This window comes from Diorhabda carinulata, chromosome 3 (genome assembly GCF_026250575.1).
Source record: "Diorhabda carinulata isolate Delta chromosome 3, icDioCari1.1, whole genome shotgun sequence".
Taxonomy (NCBI): domain Eukaryota; kingdom Metazoa; phylum Arthropoda; class Insecta; order Coleoptera; family Chrysomelidae; genus Diorhabda; species Diorhabda carinulata.
The window spans coordinates 22068574-22089573 of record NC_079462.1 but is presented as its reverse complement, the minus strand read 5'-3'; the positions used below and the strand labels follow the sequence as shown (position 1 = coordinate 22089573).

The following is a 21000-nucleotide window of genomic DNA, read 5'->3' as shown; positions in this document are numbered from 1 at the left end:
AGAGAGCTGTCAGATATTTACTCAGACTAAACTGCAGGGCTCACTGCTGGGATGTTTTTAAAAGATTGAAAATTCTGATTCTTCCTTCCTTATACATCTTTGAATCGTTTGCTTTATTCGCTTCTCCAAATTCAGGAAGATCGTTGCACGGCTATCCACCTGGGAACGCGGAGCACGACCTTTATCTACCTAATCCACGTTCAGAATTAGTTAAGGGCTCAATATTTTACAATGCAAAAAATGCACAATCACTTGCTAATTGAAATCAAACCGATATAATCTTTTCCCGCAATTCGAAATAATTCGAGGGTATATTTACTGGAAAGTGTCTTCTACTCTGTAAACGACTTTTATTCTAATAATAATATTCAATTCCGGGTACACAAAGTTTGTTGGTAGTTTTTATTTATGTAGTATCGCAAAACTATTTTTCACCTATTTTGGCGTCTTTTTGTAATATTATTTCAGAAAACCAGATTTTTCAAGGAAGGTTTGTAATGATATTATCAAGAAACTACTTCCAAGCCTATTCAAATATTTTCCAAAAATCATACCCAACACTTGTTGATGTAGTTTATATTATGAGAATATTTTAATAATTCAACGAATTTATAAATCTCTGTATGCTTTGATAAACTGCAATGAACTTTAGTTTGATTATTTACTCATAACTTAAACATGAACCTGTATATATCGGCGAAAAAAGCTTAGACGTAAGATGATCGGCATCGCGACGCATCAGCCTCCTTAGTGCTAGTGTTATTCTGGTAACGACGAACTCTGATCCAACTTCGCGAGCGAAAATTATTTATAAATGCGTGTGTGTCAAATTTGTGATGCTTTTCTGTGATACATATGTACAAGTGCTGTGATTTTTTTAAGTTTCCTTAGTATGTTTTCCAAAAGGAGTCTTCCAGTGAATTATTTTAAATTTGAAATTTTGATATCAACAGGTACGACACTGCGTTTGTTTGCTTTGGTGTGCTTTTCATCCTCATAAAAGTGGAAGTATAACATTTATTTAGTCCAGCACATAATAAACTGTCTCATGAATTGCAATTTGAGGGTATTGAGGAAACTTTATTAGAGTCACCGATGTTTGAACTTAAAACATAACCTAAATCGCAAATTTTTATAATCCTACGATAATCATAGGATAATGATACTAAACTATAAACCAGAGCTTATTATAACAAACAGTTTAGTTCCAAGCTAATTTTTAGTTGGACTTTTTTTTAATGGAGGACAATTATGTCACTAAAAATATCAACTACAATACAAAATTCAAATGTTCGTTCCGGTTTATATTTAAAGATGATTGTTTGCTGTTCTTGATCTATATTATCTATGTCAGTTAAAACCTATTATGTATATACAATGTGATCCATATGTATCGAATTCATTCAATTCTAGCTTTATTATCTACTTTGTGAAAAAAAAAAACACTGAAACAGGTCGATTTTTATTCTTAAATTGACAATTTACAGTATGAAAATACTATCGCTCTTCAGCACCTCCTTTGAGTTATAAGCACCCTCTCGAAAATTTTAAATAAGAAAGGGGAACGTCTGGTACCTGATTTTAGTCATTTGTTCATCAATATGAAGTTTTTATAAATTTGGTGCAATCAAAATTTATCATAAAACTTTACGTAGAATGAAAATAATAATGCTGCATAATATTTAGAATGAATTTTTTAATGTACTTCACAATTTTTATGTTCCAAATGACCAACATTCACACAATAACCAAGGCGATTTTGGACTTTTGGATCTTTGAAAATACTAAAATATTATTCAAAAAGCTGAACAAACAATTGATATGAATGTAGTAGGCTGCTGTTATTTACGTATTTAAAGTTACTAAAAGACGTCAGTATAATATTTGTGAGCGTATTAAATTTAATTACGGCTCATCTATCCTAGACTCAAAAAATAGATATTTTGATTGTGGTAATAAAACAAAAACTAAAAAGGAGGTTTGTGAAATTCTTAATAATAAGTACCCCGATCAACACGTTTCGCAGTCTATAGTTAGCAAAATTGAGAAAAAGTTTAGTGAAACTGGTCAAGTAAAAAATATTGAACAACCAGGTGGAAATGTTCAATTTACTGTTGAAACAAAGTTCTAGAGATTGAGGAATATCCGCATAAGAGAACTCAAGAACTTGCCGTACAATGAGGTAAGTAAATCATCTATTTTGAGAGTTTTGCATAAAGAAAAATACCACCCTTACAAAGATCAGTTGGTTCAGGAGTTAAATGAACATAATCCTGATAGAAGGAAAGAATTCTGTGAATTGATAATTGACTGAATGAACACAGATTTGCAGTTCATACACCAAATAGTTTTTTTCTGACAAAGCGACGTTTCATTTAAACTGAACGGTTAACTAACAAAACTGTAAATATTGGAGCAGAGAAAATCCCTACTGTATATGTGAGGCGCACTCTCAATATCCTAGAAAAGTGAACGTTTGGGCTGGTATAATTAACAATAAAATTATTTTTAATTTTTTTGAGGACAGGTTTATCTAGACTTTCTTATTAATTTCTTAGTGCCTATACTACAAAGCCTTTTCCTGATGTTAATCATCAAAATGAGACAGATCGATCTATTTAATACCAACAAGACGGGGCTCCAGCACATTTTGCACGTACTGTTAGAAGCTATTTAAACAAGGTTTTTCCCAATAGATGAATTGAAAGACGTGGAACGATCGAATGGCCGGCTAGATCCTCCGATTTAACTACTCTCGATTACTTTTTTAATATACTAGATAATATTGCTGATTTAAAAGTTAGGATAACGAAAGAAATTAACAGAATACGAGAATTCCAAATTCTCAGTTATGATTGCACCAAATTTTAAAAAAAACTTTATATTGCTGAACAGAGAACTTAAATCCCTTTCCAACAAGGTGCCCTTTATTATTCGGAGGGGGTGCTGGAGGTGGATAATATTTTCATATTGTGTATTGTCAATTGAATAAAAATCGACCTGTTTCAGTTTTTTTTTACCTAGTACATAATAACGCTAATATTGAATTTATTCCATACATATCCTCCGCAATGAATTGCTATTCACAGATACTATTACAGATATTACATACTATCATAACATTTAACTTAATACAACTCTCTAGGATAAGGAAGGTTTTGAATAAAATGTCAGAAATCTATGATCAAAATATACGATGAGAAACTTCACTATACAATCTAGCAAAAATATATTTTCTTTGAAACGTATAAACGCCAATTAAACTGTCGGGCTATGGAGATTGTCATTGCTTTTTGTTTTTCTTAACAACTATCAATTATGTGTAAGATACAAATTAAGCATGTTATTTGGAATAAATTAAATTCTTAATTAATTGATTGTTGGTATTCATATTTTCGAACTTCTTTTTGACAGTTTCTAAATTATAAATTTTTTTGTTGTAAACACAACTGTATTTATAGTATAATGAAAACAGTATACGCCTATTAATAAATAAAGCGGTTTAGAAGATATAAACTGAATTATTCAAAAAGAAAAAAGTTTTGACAGAAATAATGCATGCTAGAAAGTTAAAGTGAATATAGTCAAAAGAATGCAAGAATCACGAAACCAAAAAAAGAGATACTAAAAGTAAACAATACAATTGGAATACCAGCTGACGTCAAAAATATAATCACGAAATGTCAAACTCACTTCTAGGTATCTATTTGAGCATTCCTGGTTATTTTAATCTAATTTATGTAGGCAAGTATTATGCCATGTAAAGGTCGTATAATATTTCAATATTTATGAAATATTGAAATTTTTTATAAGAACGGTTTGTGAAATTGTATAGTTTTTGTATTTGCTTTAGTGAAAAAAGAAACAATGTTATCTCTTTGCAGCCATATTTCAACGTTTGACATCATATACGAGGTCTGATAATCAAGTAATCAGTAATCAATAATTTCCTTTCGCACGAGTACACCGAATCCAGGTGATTGTTCAAGTCTTTGACTGAACTTCCAATAGCATCATCGTTAGAATTGTTTGGATGTCCTAAATAGATTTAAAATGCATCTCTTCTACCTTCCATTTTATTCGGAGGAAGAAAAAGATGTCGCGCAGAGACATAACTGACAAACAGTGTGGTTGTGAAAGCTTAAAAATTTTTCACACTGAACCCGCATCGTCGCTTGAACCCGCGTTGGAAGCGTACTACTGATCCTTTTTCGAAGTTTAACAAGCAGCTATAAATCACTTGAATAACGGTCTGTTCAGGTGAAGGAATTGCTTATGAACCACTATGGAATAAGCAATTGAGCATGGATTTCACTTTCGACTTGCTCATTCCAATTTTTTTAGTATTGGGTCATTTGGTAATAGTCACTCTTGACTCTAATGTGTACGATCACTTTTTGTCTACTTCGAACAGCCTCCGGTGATTGTCATTGGGTGAAGTTATTGCTTATCTGAGATATCAGAACCATGTTTGTAAAGAGCAACATCTTGAGTTAAGATGTGGCGTTCACAGTTGACATTTAGCTTGAGAAACTAGACTGTCTTCCTCTTTGCACTTTGTTTTTCAAGTTCTCACGATTATCTTTGAACATTTTATGCTCAGGAAATACTTGTACACGTCTCAAAAAATAATCAGTAAACACTTTTAATACTGGACCGTAATCTCAGATACTAAATTTCTCAATTCTTGCTCGATATTTTGCATCTCCATTTTTGGGATGACATCATGTATAAACACACAGCTAGCAGTGAAATATAGATCTCACAAAGCTAAAAAAATATGTATAGATAGAGGAGGTATAGATAATGCGTTAGAAGTCACGTTGTTCTATGATTTTCACAAACTTGGCAACGTCTCATTATTTGATTGTATGACCTCGTATACATAGACAACTGATACGATAGTGTTGGCACAATAACTTTTATAGCGTCGATTCCGAGTTTGTGACACTATTTCTTTATCAATGGAACAATGTTAACAATTGAAAAGACTCGTCTGCATGATTTCAATTATACATTCAGCTATTCGCCACGAAAGCAAAAATATTGATTAGCTACGAAAGAAAAAAATTGGTAGCCTGTATGCGTGATTGATTTTAACAAATTTATAAAAAGATGTCATTCAATATATAATGAAAAATAAATAATTACTTATAGTTTCAAAAAAATAGAAAACGCGCTTCAAGCAATAATCAAACTAAAAGTTAAAAACTAGTTATTGCCATATGAATAAATTTACAGAAGAAAAAATTAATGTCATTATTATAAAAGCGTGCGGTGTTTTCTATGAAATTTTATGCAGAAACAATTTCTTAACTAATATTTACTGACTTTTAATTTTCTTTCCAAATATTTTGACATAGGTAATCATTACCAGAAACTTCATATTCATTATTTTTTGTTTTTTCGTGTTTTTGATTTCAAATTATAGAAATATTTTCAAGTGTTATATCTTTATATCGATATGAGAAATATAGTACAACAAGGAAAAAAAGATACAGAAATTCTGAACTCATTGCCGTGGTTAAAAAATAATTAGGCTAAACACAAAAATGACAATATACAAAGTCATAGTAAAACCTATTTTAACGTGTGGATGTCATTGCTGGCAACTAACAGATAGACAGAGATCGTGCAGGATATCCAGATCGAAGCATATACGGAATGGAGATATACGACGAAGAAGGGGTCGAGTATAAATGACTTCAGAGAGAATATATACGAAGGAACTACTCTGGGACGGACATGTGATGAGGATGAAACAGAACAGGTGGCCGAGAAAGAAAAAGGAAGAGAATGAAATGATGTATCCGCAGAATAGAAGGAGACGAGGAAAACCCTCAAGGACCTGGAAGGAAGAAACTGAGCAAAATATGAAAAACAAAGTTATCCAGGAAAACAAGTGGATAGATAGAAAGTTGTAAGACCCCCGGTGTATATATATAAAAGCAAAAAAATAGATCTCACCAATGGAAAAATGAAATTGAATAAACTATGAAAAGTGACGAATTTCTTATGGCTAACTTAATTTCAAAATCACATATTGCTCACACTGTGAGAAATATTATTTCTCATGGCACTTTGCCCACACCATGTACATTTATATGGAGAATCAATAAATATCGACGAAAACTTTAAATAGTTGACGCAACTGTCAGATTATAGATCTTTTTTAAATTCTTAAGGTAGTTTTCATTCGAGGTTTGATAAAAATGACAATTTCCAATAAATATTATTTTAGTAGGACATAATTATACCAATTCATAATAAATAATATGGATACTGACAGTAGTGACGATTTTGATAATACTCCTCCAGAGATATCGAAAAAAGCAGCAAAAGTAACTTTAGAATTGCTGCCAGAAATTTCAAGAAACAAATATGAATTAATATACGAGAAATTTATGGAATGGAGAAGAAATACAAAAATAAAATCTTTTTCGGAAACTGTACTTTGAAGAGTTTAAAGGCGTCTACACTTTGGTCACAATATACAATGTTGCGAAGTACTATCAATGTAGAAAATAACATTGAAATATCCGCGTATCAGAAATTACGTTCATTTTTGAAAAGAAAGTCCGACAATTACGTTCCTAAAAAATCAAACAGCAGACCAATTGCAGAGATTTTTAAACGAAGCTCCAGACAAGGAATATCTACTAATAAAGGTAAATTTATTTAGAAAGAACTATTTTTAGAATTTAATTCTATTTTTTCCTTGAAAATAAATATAAATTTTTCTAATTAGTGGGTTATTCAGTGAATAAAAAGAATTAAATAATCATTAAATTTCCATTTCAAATTTCAAATACTTTTAACCAATACATTTAAATCAATGGTCAATGGTGCAGTGGACAGTGTGTCCGCTTGGAACTCAGTAGTCCCGAGTTCATTCTGTTTTTGTTTATTTGCAGACAGAAGAAGCTATAAGCGTAGCAGGGGCATGTCGTAGAGAGTAGTTGGGGAGGTTAAGAATCGATAATTTAGATGATTTAAGATAACACGAAAACAAAAAAGGCAAGAACTTTCACTGTAACGAGATAATTTTATGAGATATATAAAAAATATGCTGCTCTTCGACCGATTGATTTGCCAGCAAAACGTTTCTTTTTAAATTATCAACACGGAAAATGTACTAGACAGGTTGTTGGCATTAACAAATTCAGTAGTATGGCTAAGACAATTGCAATTTTTTTAAAATTAGAAAATCCCCATCTATACATAGGTCACTGCTTCAGACGTTCTTCGGCAACAATTATAGTAAATGCGGGAGGGGACATATTAATCTTAAAGCGCCAATGAGGATGGCAATCCAGTACCGTGGCAGAAGGATAGATCGAAGAATGTATTAAAAATAAAATCAATGTTGCTAATAAAATTGTCAACTCCATTGAAAAACTACTGGAACTATGAACGATCAACCCTCAACATCTAAAATTAACATAACAGAAAATTTAATAAAAAGAAATGACATTACGGGTATAACTATACAAAATTGTAAAAATTTCACAATCAACTACAATTTTAAATTATATTATTTAACAGTTAAGAGGATACTTTTTAGTATTATTTTGGTTTTACTAATAATAAAAATAAACATTGAGTTCAATTACTTTTATTCTTTAAATTTTTGCAATTGTACAAAAACGTTTTTTTCATAAATTGCAAACTTTAACTTCATATTTCTTCAAAAAAATTCTTCTCCAACAGAGATGGGCTTATAAATATAAACACTAAAAATTATCGGTAATTTTAATTGCCCCCATTAACTGGTAAGACAGTTTCTGAACATATGGGATATGAATGGTATTTCATATTTTGATTGTGTTTTGTTTTTGTTCATTGATTATAATAATCGTTTATCAGTTTTTCAAACGTGTTAATAATAACTGCTTCATGATAATTATTTTTACGACGAGTATGCCAATATTCATTACAGAGCCTGCATGCTTCGAAAAATTATTTTTAAATTATCGTTCCGGCTCAAATGAAATGCTATATATATGGGTCAAAACGACAAGTTTAGCGTGTATATCGTGTCGTCTGATCATAAAAATGATCGTACGAACACAAAATACTGGCGTTCGATCTACGTGGGATAATTTCCTTTTACTTCGATCAATAAAAAACATTGAAGAAATTCCGGATGTCATGGCAATGGCGTTCGGGTGCTTGTACTTATTAGTAGACCACCCCTAAATAAAACAATTGCTTAATGTTTTTGTTCAAAATGAGGAGAATCTGTTTCTTGTTTATGCGAGTGAATTCTAGGAATTTACAGTTCCAATAACAAATCAATTATTTTTGAAAACACAAAAAATTACAGAGAATTGGTTGACATTAGTCAACAATGAAAATTATGATATAGTAGGTTAACCTAAACATATTAATTTTATCATATTAGGTCACTTACAGTGTATTTAATTTTTGAAAAATGCACATTTAAAGCATTTATTTTGCCATTCAAACTTTAACAAAATTTGTTGATTTCACGAGAGTTGTCGGAAAAGTTTTCCTACCTTACAAAGAAACAAGATTTTTTTTTCATATATATTTTCGTTTCTCAACAAAGTCTCTTTTTAAGTCTATACAGCGATGCTTCAATCTCTTTAACCCTTCCAAATAATTGTTATCGTCTTTCTCCTCAAATGGACGTTCACGTATGCGATAACGTCCTCGTGCAATTTAAATATCTTTTTCAAGTGAAATTTAAAAGTACAGATACAGAAAAAAGTCAATGGAGGCCAGCTCTGGTTAATATGGTGGGTGGTCAATCAATTCGAAGTTCAAATCTTTAATTTTATCAATAGAAATCACCGTGTGAAGAGATGCGTTATCGTGGAAGCTATTCTTTTTTCAAACTCGGTCCCTTTTTTTGCACTAATTCCATGACTATCCCAACAACGGTTGTCATCATTTTTCGGGCCGATGCCTTTTTAGGACCAAATTTGCACTTGAAATCCACTGCTGCGACTGTTTTTTCGTTTCAGAGGTGGAACCAGGTTTTATTTACAGATATGAATAGACGCAAAACATTCCACTAATTTTGCTTGAACCGAGTCAATAAGGCATGATAAATGTTAATTCCAATGTGCTTTCGGTCCAAAGTGAGTAAACGCGGTACTTAACGTGCATATACTTAACGCATGCATAATTCTTAGGCAATATGGCAAATGCGTCCATTCTTCTTCTCTCTAACCTCAATCCGGTAGTTGTCCCGTACCAGTTGGTGAACGAGGGAACCTGATCTTACCACGTTTGAATTCCGTTGCCCAAAATTTCACGGTCATAAATGATGGTGCAAAGTCTCCGTATAGGTCATTTCGAGTAACATGATTTCAGACATCGCCCATATTGTCTTAGTGGACAAACAAATACTTTATTCCATTTGTGTATGAAGAATCGCTTGTTTTTCATTGAAATGAATATAGTTAGTGAAATAAAAGAAAATAAAACACCAATATGGCATAATTCCAATGTAAATAACACATTATTTGTCCCCGAAGACAATAAGCTGGTTGTGACGACATCCAAAAATGAATTATGACTCATATATATTTCCCAACTTATATTGATGAGAGCTGATATCCTCAGGTTGAGGTCGAAAACGGGATAACCCTCATATATCTAGTATCATATCTCACGTTTGTATTATTTTATTGCAAATTTGTGGCAGTATTCGTGGTTTATAAACGAAACAGGATCTAAAGAAGAAAATTACATATATTTGTTACTAAATCGTCTTGATTTTTTCTGATTGAAAATTAGTTTCGACCTACAACTTGCAAAGGGCAATATGCAAATCTATTAATACCAACACTTCCCCCTTGGAGATGCGAATGAACACAACTAATTCTATTACTGTCGACTCGACTGTCTTGGAAGGTAGCAAATTGCTACAAACACGAAAATAAATATGTAATATTCGGTGCACTAATGAAAAATCGTCTTCCTTGAAAACGCATGTCTTCGGGGCTACGTAAATCTTGCTACTTATCTTTATAAATACACAAAAAGCTACGCTTAAAAATCATACGTGATTTTTATATACTTTAAAACACTATTAGATATATCTAATATCAGTAAAATATCGAGAATTGTCTTCGTCAATTTGTAACAGGCCGTTAATAAAATTTTAAGTTGAACACACTGTTTATTGCTATCAGTACCTCAATACTCACAATTACACGTTATCGTATAGTAGTAGTAAAAAGTATGTATGTCATATGTCAAAATTCAAATTTGAACACCTTAAAATAAGAGGATGTTCTCGTTTTAAATGCGAGACGCTGTATAATCTGGGAATAAAATATTTAATGCACATTTAGGTTCTGTAAACCAATTTGTAGGTTTGTCAAGCTTTAAATTGCATGCCTTACTTAATAGGAATATTATGATGTAAATGTTCTGAAACGAAGGCATTTTCGTGCCGCGTAAGAAGGGCATCAATAGCCTTAGAAGCTCTTAGAATATTCATAGTAATATTTGCGACGACAGAATTAACCAAATTTGTCAAGAAACTTTCCATTTAAATGGGCTTGAAAAATATGAAAAAAGTATATTCTTTTTTTTTTTATGAAAATAAATATAAGAATAATGGTAATTATCTCAAGTCGATAGGATTGGCATTAACAAACAAAGTCGAGAAGTCGGGGTATATTTTCTACCGTCCAAGATCTTTTCCAACAAGATACTACGTCATAATCGCCGATTGTGCTACTGGCTAAAGTGTTAATTTGACGACAGATTACTCGCCCCAAATAGATTACCTTGCAATGTCTACTTATTTTGTCACAAATAACGATTTTGTGAGTGTTAAAATCCGCGGGATGAACTAAATGAACAGACAGATCGATAGAATGACATATTCATGGTGCAAAAGAAAAAAGATTTTATGTGCACGGAATCTCTTAATTTTAAGATACTGTTGAAGTTTAAGCAAATAACACCTTGAAAATACTACATTATTGTTACAATAATAAGTCAAGCTACTACAAATATATATTATTTATAATGAGCTTTTGTCCATCCAAGCTCGACATACTAACATACAAACATACATACAAACAAACATACATATATACAAAATGACGCGATAACATAACAAGGTGGTGCATGTCGAACGAAACTCGATCGGCGCTGGTGACCTAAGCAAGCGATAGGCGCGTTGTAAGAAGAAATAAGGGCAGAATAAAACAGAATAACAGAATAAAAACATTATACAGACATGCGGTAAATTGCAAAATGTTACGGCGTGGTCAATAATTTAAAAATTTAAACCCTACATCGTTATCAGACTCATTATTATTATATTAATAATACTGGTCGAAAAAAAAAAAATTTTGTACTAACATAAGAATGAATAGCATATTGTGGTAAAATGGACCTTACAAATACGAAAATATGAAAAAAATAATTGTAACACATAAGGTTTTTATGTTACATTTATAGAATCATATGCATGGGTAAAATAATAAATATTTATTAAAAAAATAATATCACGTTTTTTAAATAGTGTATATTGACAATATTTATGGTTTACATCTGATAAACATGGCTCACATCTATTAAGGACAGAAAAAATCACTTCAAATATCAATTAGCTCTACTTTTTCCTCTTATGAGGGGTTGCACTTTCTCTTTTTAAAAACCAACAGTAATCACCCATCATGGCCGAATCCCATCGTCCTTGATACCGAATTTCCTTTACTCTAAAATCTTGATGGAACCCTGCTCATCACTAACAGCTCCCAAATTTTCTGGAAAAATGGAGGAAATGAGTTTTCAATGATATTCGAGCACCAAAGGATTTGTACGCGTCTAGAAGTTCATCAACTAACTGTTGGTAGTTTGGATCCATATTGTTGCCCAAATATCCCCTCACTACATTAACGAATGCCTTCAATGCCTTCCTGTCTGGTGATCTTTTTTGCAAAATTGTCATTGTCCAGCAATTATGTTATTTGTGGACCAATAAAAATATCTTCCTTTAATTTGGCATCACTCAACTGGAGAAAGACTTCTCTAAGGTATTTGAATCCATCACGCTCTTTATCCAAAGCCACGTTTAATGTGAAGGGGGGCAGAAGGACATTTTTGCGATCTATAAGGGGTATAAACTTAAGATTTTGAGATCCCGGTTGAAACTCACTTCTTGCTTGCCACTTTTTTTACACATTGTTGATCTACTGTTCGACTGTCCCATAGCAATGTTTCGTAAACCCTTCCTGAAGTCCCATTGAAACTCCAATTACTTTCAGGTCCCAACGTATCTACCTCTTATACTTGTAGTTAATTTTGTCTAAAAGCAAGCGAATATTTTCATAAGTTTCTTTCATCTTCACAGAATGAGAAACTGGTATAGACGGTTTTAAATTTCCGTTGTGTAATAAAACTGCTTTTAAACTGTATTTAGACGAGTCAATAAACAGGCGCCCCTCACTGGGATTTTGCTCAATATTAAGTTCCTTCATTAGACCATAAATATTTGTAAACGCACACAACGAATTTTCCATACTGTAGAATGCAGAAAATGTAGCATTTCTTCTTTTAAAGGTCGTAATTTTTGTCTCTTTGGCTAACAAGTTCCATTCCTTAAGATGGGAAGCAAGAAGTTCAGACTGTTGCTTTGATAACCCCAAATCATGTGCTAAATAATTTAACTCACAATCAAATGTGGCTGATCGGAACTAGTACTTGGACTAAAAATAGGAAAATTGGAATTGCAAAAGGCTTGCTTCTTTTCTTCCCATTCATTCACTGCACCAATGCCACGCTACAACTAACACAGCACGCGTGGGGGGCCCACTGCTTCTCTTGGTCTCCAATTAAAGTACCAACATATTTGTAGAAGGCTTTCCTCAGATTTTCGGAAAATGGCCTTGCTTGCGATTTCATCATAAAGTCTCACAAATATAGCAAAATTTGTCAGGAGGAGTTTTGCAACTTCGGCGCGTTTGACTCGACATTTTCGTCTTTATAATCACTTATTGCACTATGAACAGAGAACCACTTACTATGAAACTCAACACAATACTAATTTTCAATATTATTTTTTTATGTTTATTATTCTGAATAAAGCAGTTGGGGTTTTTTATAAAATTACCTAACTGCTAATGTAAACAGGGACAATTAAGCTATTGAAAAGTGGTACGTGTTAGTTTTTCTATTATTGGACGGATATTTCCATTTTAAATAAAGGTCTCGCCTGTGATACGAGAATCTTGTCGGCCGGTATAATTAGTACTATTATAATTTAAAACCTGTTTCCAGAAGAATGATTATTAAATTTTCTCAATTATACAAAGAAAACTTTCAAAATAATTTGCCATAATATTATTAAAGTTCATCTCTATTTTATCCTCATAAAACACGTATGTGCTCGTATTAGCAAATATTGGAAGGATTTTGACAGGTTTTCACTCAATAACATCGTTCGTGAGTCACAAAGAGAATAGATTCCGAACCAGTTGATAACCAATACAAGATTGCTTTAGTATGCATGTTTAATTACGAACCGCTGTTAAATCATCCAAGCTTGAACAGTAATGTGCTCTTAATGAAGTAGAAAAACAGTTGATTTGTGTCTATACTAAAACTTTTTCATAGTGAGCGTGAACAAACTAACCGAACTTTTAGACCTAACAAATATCTGATAATTACTGTAACCGATTAGGAGTCACTAACGAATTGGAGCGATGTGAGTCGCGAACTTCCGCCCCTTCAGCACACTTATGTCATAAATCCGAAAGTTCAATATACCGTGATCTGATCGTTAGAATCCGACTTAAATAAATACTTGTTTGTGTTAGAAGAAAATTTATAAAATTTTTTACCGGATAATTGTCCATTATTTTTTGGATTATTTTATTCCATGCAAAATGTCTATGTTTTTGCGATTCAACAAAATAACTGCTGTTTGCTGTGAGCTCAGCTAATAGGGTTGTTGTGCGTATGTGCAACACACCGCCATGAACTCGTCTGGTAACCGCGAATACCAAGTATATTCAATAATGATGATACATAATACATTGGAGTGTAAATAGACATCATTTGTTTTGAAAGTACTCTATTGTTTATCTGCTGTATTTAAATTAAATTGCAATGTTTTATGAGTCGTTTTAATTTTCTAGCCGCTGCACTTACATCTAAATAGATATTTTGTGCATGTTCCTGCATCTCGTTGTTTTACTTCTAAAGTACTTACCTAATACTTGTCTTGGTATTCTGCTGCCTCTATAGCTTGCTCGCAAAATCTTCAGTTGTCGTTCTCTGTCATGCTTATTGTCTTAAGGTGATGACACTGACTTGGCAGAAGATCGATGTCGTTTCTGGCAATCAGGAGAAGTTCCTTTGACTTCTTAACTGATATGGTTATGAATCTTTTAGATTGTCTTAGGCCTGAAATGTTTCTCCAGAAAGACTCTGTCTATCCTTTAGCCATCCGCTCAGTTCGTTGTTGATGTGATATCTAATGAAGCCACAGTAAGGCTTTAGTTCAAAATATAGTCGTTATCTCTTTTTGGCCAGGCTGTCTGCTGCCTAGTATAACCTAGGGTTCTGGTAGTCACATCTATTTTTATGAATGAGAAAATATTAAAATAAAAAAACATTCGTAATCCATATGCGTATCACTTAATTTAAGAGATACTCATTTTTTAAGATTACATACCTCTAATATTTTCTTGGCCATATAATGCGAGGCCATAAATATCAATTCCTTCAGCTGATAGTCGAGGGCAAGATTGAAGGTAAGAGAGGATTGGGACGGAAGAGGATGTCATGGTTACGGATCGTGAGGCAATGGACGGGTATACAAGATATTCAGACATTGATCCATACCGTTAGAGATAGAGAAGCCATGAAAAATGTGGTCGCGAACATCCATTAATGGATAAGCATTAAAAGAAGAAGAATATTTTCGTTTGAAATAACATTTCTATGCATATCATGAATATATCGGGCGTATACTAATTAACCTGCGCATAACTTTCTGTCTCCATAGAAGTTCAATCGGGTTTAGTTGATGATGTTACCATAGTCGTTCCATGATTTCCTTCAAATTCATTAATTTTATATTTTTTGAATTTCTCTTTCTACAGGGAACACAAAGAATACACTATTTTTATCGCAGAAACGGGATGGGACTTAATATTCTTTGAATCTAGCCAATTCTGTAAATCTGTAAACCTCTTAGTTGTGAGAATGATAACTCGCATTATCCATTTAGATCCAAGATCTATCATTTGTTTGAACCATTTTTTGAAAAAGTCAGCATGGTTGTCACCGGTACGAGTAGTTTCGAAAGTAACAGTTTCATTTTACCAACATTTATTTGGTGTATGTCTCTCGTTGATCCATGTTTCATCTGAATAAAATATGTTTCTTCTTTGGTATCTCTTTCATAGTGATTCGGTAATTTCTTCTCCATACTATAATGGAACTTCTTCCTATTATAATAGACTTTCTAGAAAACTTTTTCCAGCGAAAAACTTCATAGTGTGTTTTTAGACTCCTTATCATCTCGAAGCATGACAAGAACTGGCTCTACTGTCGATATTCGTTTCTAACGAAGAACGCATGCGCTATTCTTGCTTTTAAATGAATTTTTATTTAAAAATTTGGTTTTACTGGAGCTTTACTTGTTGTTTTAAACTCGCCATACCAACTCTTTTCAATAACTGTGTAAAATTTACAATAGGTTCCACTTTGCAAGCTACAACGGAACTAAACTATTAAGAAAACACCACTTGGACTTTTCTACTAAAGGATAAAACCTATTGAAAATTGAAATAAAACAACTTTCTAGCCTTTATTGGAAAATAGTTACTTATTCAGAAAAATCTTATGATACTATGTTATTCTTAATAGACAGGGCAATTGACCTATTCAAACCTTTTTTTATTATTCTGTACAGTTTATTGTTATAAAAGGACCAAGAACATTTAGTAGATCAAGTACGTTTATTATAATTTTAGGAAATATTTAGATTGTTCTTCATAAATATTTGAAATGACCGTACTAATTTTTCCATTAGAAATTAGCTTTTACTACTATCTAGTACATAAAAATAGACTACAGCTTGGACGTGCGCTAAATAGCCTTCAACTATCGGAGAAAACGTAAATACGAAGCTTCTATTCATATACATATTGAGCTATTATCTTCATTGCTAGAATCTCTGCTAAAAATAGTGAGTGATTTTCTTGTTGTTGTGGAAAACTTCCGTTTTGGTTCTAAAATCCTGCTCTTTTTAGTTGTGGCTAAATTCTTCAGCCAACTCACTCACTATTCACCATTGTAAATATCAAATACTTTTAAGTAAATTAGAATAAAATTAACTATTCAATTGGATTCCCACTACACTTTTTGAGTACTCTATTGAGGAGCAATATAAAAAAAAATATCATTGTTATTGTATCGTTGTAATTAGGGCTCGAATATTTTGAGGCAAAGATTATTTAAATCTGATATACTTAGTCTCATATCTCAATCAGTTTCAAGCATAAAGATTTTCCATTCGTTCTAATGGAGCACTGAGTGAAATTATATTTTTCGTTATAAAACCGATTAAATTATTATTTTGAGCTACTCCAGACCAAAAGTAAACACCCGAATCGCAAATTCATACTTTGAATTTAATATTAATCCACACGCAAGAATCTATGGGGTTTAAGCGCATTAAAAGTGTTTTAGTGTGTCGACTCCTTGTATTTTGGCCGCATAAATAAATCATGTTTAAAAGATTTTAAATACACACGTTATACATATTTTATCAATATAATTGGGAAAACCTCTTGGTCCTGTTGCCAAACTTCTATATCGAAAAGCATCTCATTGAAATTTAGAGCTTCCCAAATTTCTATGGATACATTTTGATAAAATACATAAAATAGATCAAGGAAACCAAAAGCACGACTTTTCGCGATAGTAAGACCAAGGCAAGAATCATTCATGCAATTCAGGTATTTGATAAAATAGATCTCAAAACGAAGGAAAAGATAAAAGTGGAAATTACTTTGAGCTGAGTAGGTGATAAGAAGAGTTAATATATTATTAACAGAATCATATATTGTTTTAGATATAACGTTTTGTCATGGGCTGGGATATATAAATGATGGAAAAGTGTACAATCCTGAAGAACATAACATTTTCAAGTATCTAAAAGGCGAGGAAAAGAGCACGTAACATAAAAGTGCTAGCTACCAGAAAAGTCGAGACATCAGCACTTGGATCTCATAATAAGAGAGATCTGTCGCCTGATCATTAAACCAGTTAGTAGCAATTTTTTTTTAATTTTTCATCATAAAAGCACGAAGTTTTTGTCGATATTTCTCGCTGAGCAACACATTATTGTCTTAGTAGTGCTACTGAATTTATTGATGCCAGATAATCATGACAGATGCTGGATCTGAATCCCATAATAAAAGAGCTCTGTCTTCTGATAGTTAAATCAGTAACAGTTTCTTCCAGCTTGTGATCATTTGCCAAGCGTTTTTCATCATGAAATTCTATGAGTTTTGCAAACAAAGTTTGATCATTCTTACTTCAAACAGTATATTTATGGGAAATTGGGATTTTTATGTAAGCACGAATGAAAACTATTCAAAGAAATCGAAGAGCTTCTATAAAGTGAGAGTTGCAATAACTTATTAAAATTGAACGGTAACTAACTAAATTTTTGTCGATGTTTCTCACAATATTGAGCAATGTATGGTTTTAAAATTGAGTAGTTTCAAAAAAAAAACGGTATTTGAATACATGGCATCAGTATCTGAATCCCATAATCAAAGAACTCGGTCTTCCAGTTTCTCATCATTTTCCAAGCGCCTTTTGTCAAGTAACTCTGTGAGCTTTGAGTTTGACGATCCCTATTTCAAAAAGTAGATTCAATCGAAAATGGGCTCAATAAAAGCTATTTAAAAAATAGTGATCTTTTATAATATGACAAATATGATAACTGTGGAAAACTAAGTTAAATTGCTAGTCAAGAGAATTGTTAAGTTTTTATAAAACCACGAATGAAAACTACTCAAAGAATTACAAAAACTTCTACAATATGACAGTTGTGAATGGTAGACACGAAACTATTTAAGTTTATATAGTTCTTACTTCAACAAGTGTATTCAACGGAAAATGGAATTGTTGTGAAAGCACGCATAAAAACTACTTGAAGAATTTGTGGAGAACTTCTGTAATGTGTCAATAGTGATAAATATTTGGAACTGAATGGTAGCCAACTAAGTTTTTGCGGATATTTGTTAAGGTTTTTAAATTGAGTAAGTTACTTAGAAGTTTTAGAAAAACATTTTTCTATTAATTACGCCATTGGTTAGATTATTTAGTTTCCACTGGAAACGTAAATTAATTTATACACCACATCTTTTCACTCTTGATAAGTATTAAAATAAATTGAGTGTATTCGAAAAAACATTGATGTTTATAATGGGATTGAAAGTGGGAGAGGACAGAAGTGAAAAAATTGTATTAATTTTTAACTAAATACATCTGTATAACAACTGAGAAATCTTTAATGTATATACAAATTAAAAAACTTGACAACATCGTGTAGTTATCCTCCAGGAGGGCGGCACCCATCGTTGCTATGTGTTGCTCCGGATCGAACGCCATTCGTAATTTTCCGGTAAATTTTCCGAGCGAAACCTTCAACTGCTCTGCAACTCACAACTGTATCAGCAACTATATCGTATAAGGAAAACTAAACACTCGAAACTGTGGTGATAGAGGAAAAACCATCGAATTTTTAAATTTTCGCGTATCGTGAATGAAACATTGATTTAATTCATTCTAAAATTTGAAAAATCGAGTTGTGTCATTTATATTTCGCTATTTTGTTGATAATTTCCGTCGAGTTTCTTTGTTTTTCACTTATGGGAAGTGTCGGGAAGTGGTTAAACAATGTTCGGGGAAACTGATAGGAGAATGTTTTTTATTATTTACTGATCCGTTCAATTGGGGAAATGTAAAATGTGTAATATTGGTCGGTGACAAAGTCGTGACCAACAGATTATTGTTTTCTGAAAATTGATAAAAAAACATATTGATGAATAATAAACGGGTGGTATTTGGAATATTAAGGAATACCTGAGAATGGACGAGGAATGTCAAGGACTTTTACCCACTTGGCCTGATTCTGATTATCAGGTAATGTAGATCAAGTAAGAAAACGATGTTTTATCTTTGATTGTCGTTATCTACTTTACAGAGATATTTTATTCTTCAATTCAATTAAAATAACAACAAATTACGTACATTTGAATTTATAGAAATTCTCTATCACATACTTTCTAATTAGAACGTGATTATAGTAGCGATGTTTAGATTTTGTTTTAGAGTGAACATACTTGTGAACACATAAACATTCAATCATTTAATAATATGTCTTATCAAAATAATAGCCATATACACAAGTAGAAGACTACATTTTCTTCTCGACTACAAAAAGAAAAAATCGCACTTTGACAACAGATTCTAATGTTTTTATTTTTACTCAGCCTATTCTAGCTCTTAATCAAAATTGACTGCCTTTGAAGTATGAGTATTGGATAATGTTTATTCAATTTAAGGAGTTCTTGGGCTCTTCTCTACCAACTGGAGTAGTTTGTTTGCCGTCCTAATTTTTTTTGTCATAGAATCCTCCACATAGTGTTCTAATACCGACGTAGCTTAAGAGCTAGAATATGTTCACCTGCATTAACCAACAAGGTAGCCAAAAACCTGTTATGTTCGGTGTATTTGTGTTCTATTTCTTTTCTCATATAAACAAATTTATTAATGCCAATTTTGCCATAAGGTGCACATGTCTTTTCGTTCGAGAACTACATTGTTTCGAATATTCTTTTATTTCATTATATCATTTTATTTTGCCCTTCACATTTCAGAAAAGAAGTTACTGTATTGATATTCCTTCATTCGATGAAACCGTATTTGTTAGATTGTAGTGTTTCCTTGATTTTTCAAGTAATGAATTGATAGATGTTGTAGTTGTACTTTGTACAATTTTCACTGCTATCCGAATTTACTTTGAAAAGAAACTATACAAACTTGCGAGATATCAGCAATTTATATTTGATGTTAAAAATTGTGAGTTTCTATTTGACGATTGTTCAAGACCCGTAGATTCTTAAAATATGAAGTGTGATTGACTAACTGGCCGTGGATTCACTTCATTTACTTACACTCTTTCTATTCGTGGGGTGAATTAATAAACACTATCTCTTACGTTCTTAATTTATTTATACACTATACAATACACTTAACTTATAATAATTTACTTATAAATGTCATTTAAATAATTTCTGCGCTCATTTTTACTAATTCGTTCTTTTCACTACGTCTATTCATTTAAAACTTACTGCGCTTTCACAAATAATTTATATAACTAAATAAAATTCTACAAAGTTCTAGAACAAAAATAGACGAAAGAAATGAATAAATAGACTTTTCCAGAAATTATTTAAAATAAATACTGTGAATAAATTGCCCGCTATTATAAAAAGTTCTCCCGCTATTTATAAAAAACATGAAAGACGCCGCGCGAATTCGCCGAATTTTCAAAATTCCTAGAGAACTATTTTGCAAACTTGTTCGTATAATTTATATTTCATTACCTTGAAGAAAGATTATTATTATCAAATTTTCATGCTCTAAATACATAATACATTTTATATTTGATTAAGAACAAAAGAAAACAGGTTGATTGATACATTAAGACAACACTATTTCGTATATATAGAGGGTGTCTCATGAATTATGTCGGTTTCAAATGTTTACTTTGTTTATTAACAATCATAAAAAAAGAAGCGTTAATATTCCAAGTACAGCCAATCGCATTCTATAGTATTAACCCAATGTTCAGCAAGCTCTTTGAGACCTTGGTAAATCCATAGTTTGAACGAATATTGTCAAAATTTTGACACCTTTGGATTGAAATTATTCTCAAACAAAAATTTCGCCTTGGATTTGATAAATGGTAAACTA

The 21000-nt window shown here is 32.0% G+C and overlaps 1 protein-coding gene across 2 annotated transcripts in view; it reads left to right on the top strand.

The window, feature by feature from the left end:
- The first annotated feature begins 738 nt into the window (after positions 1–738).
- Positions 739–21000, top strand: part of LOC130892068 (potassium voltage-gated channel protein Shab) — a 183166-nt gene continuing 162904 nt past the window's right edge. Inside the window, exon 1 of one of the 2 annotated variants that reach the window (XM_057797286.1) lies at positions 739–953. The gene's annotated coding sequence lies outside the window, so the exon portion shown is untranslated. Of the gene's footprint in view, positions 954–18673; positions 19165–21000 lie in introns of those variants that run through there. The other variant, XM_057797287.1, reaches the window with a different exon arrangement.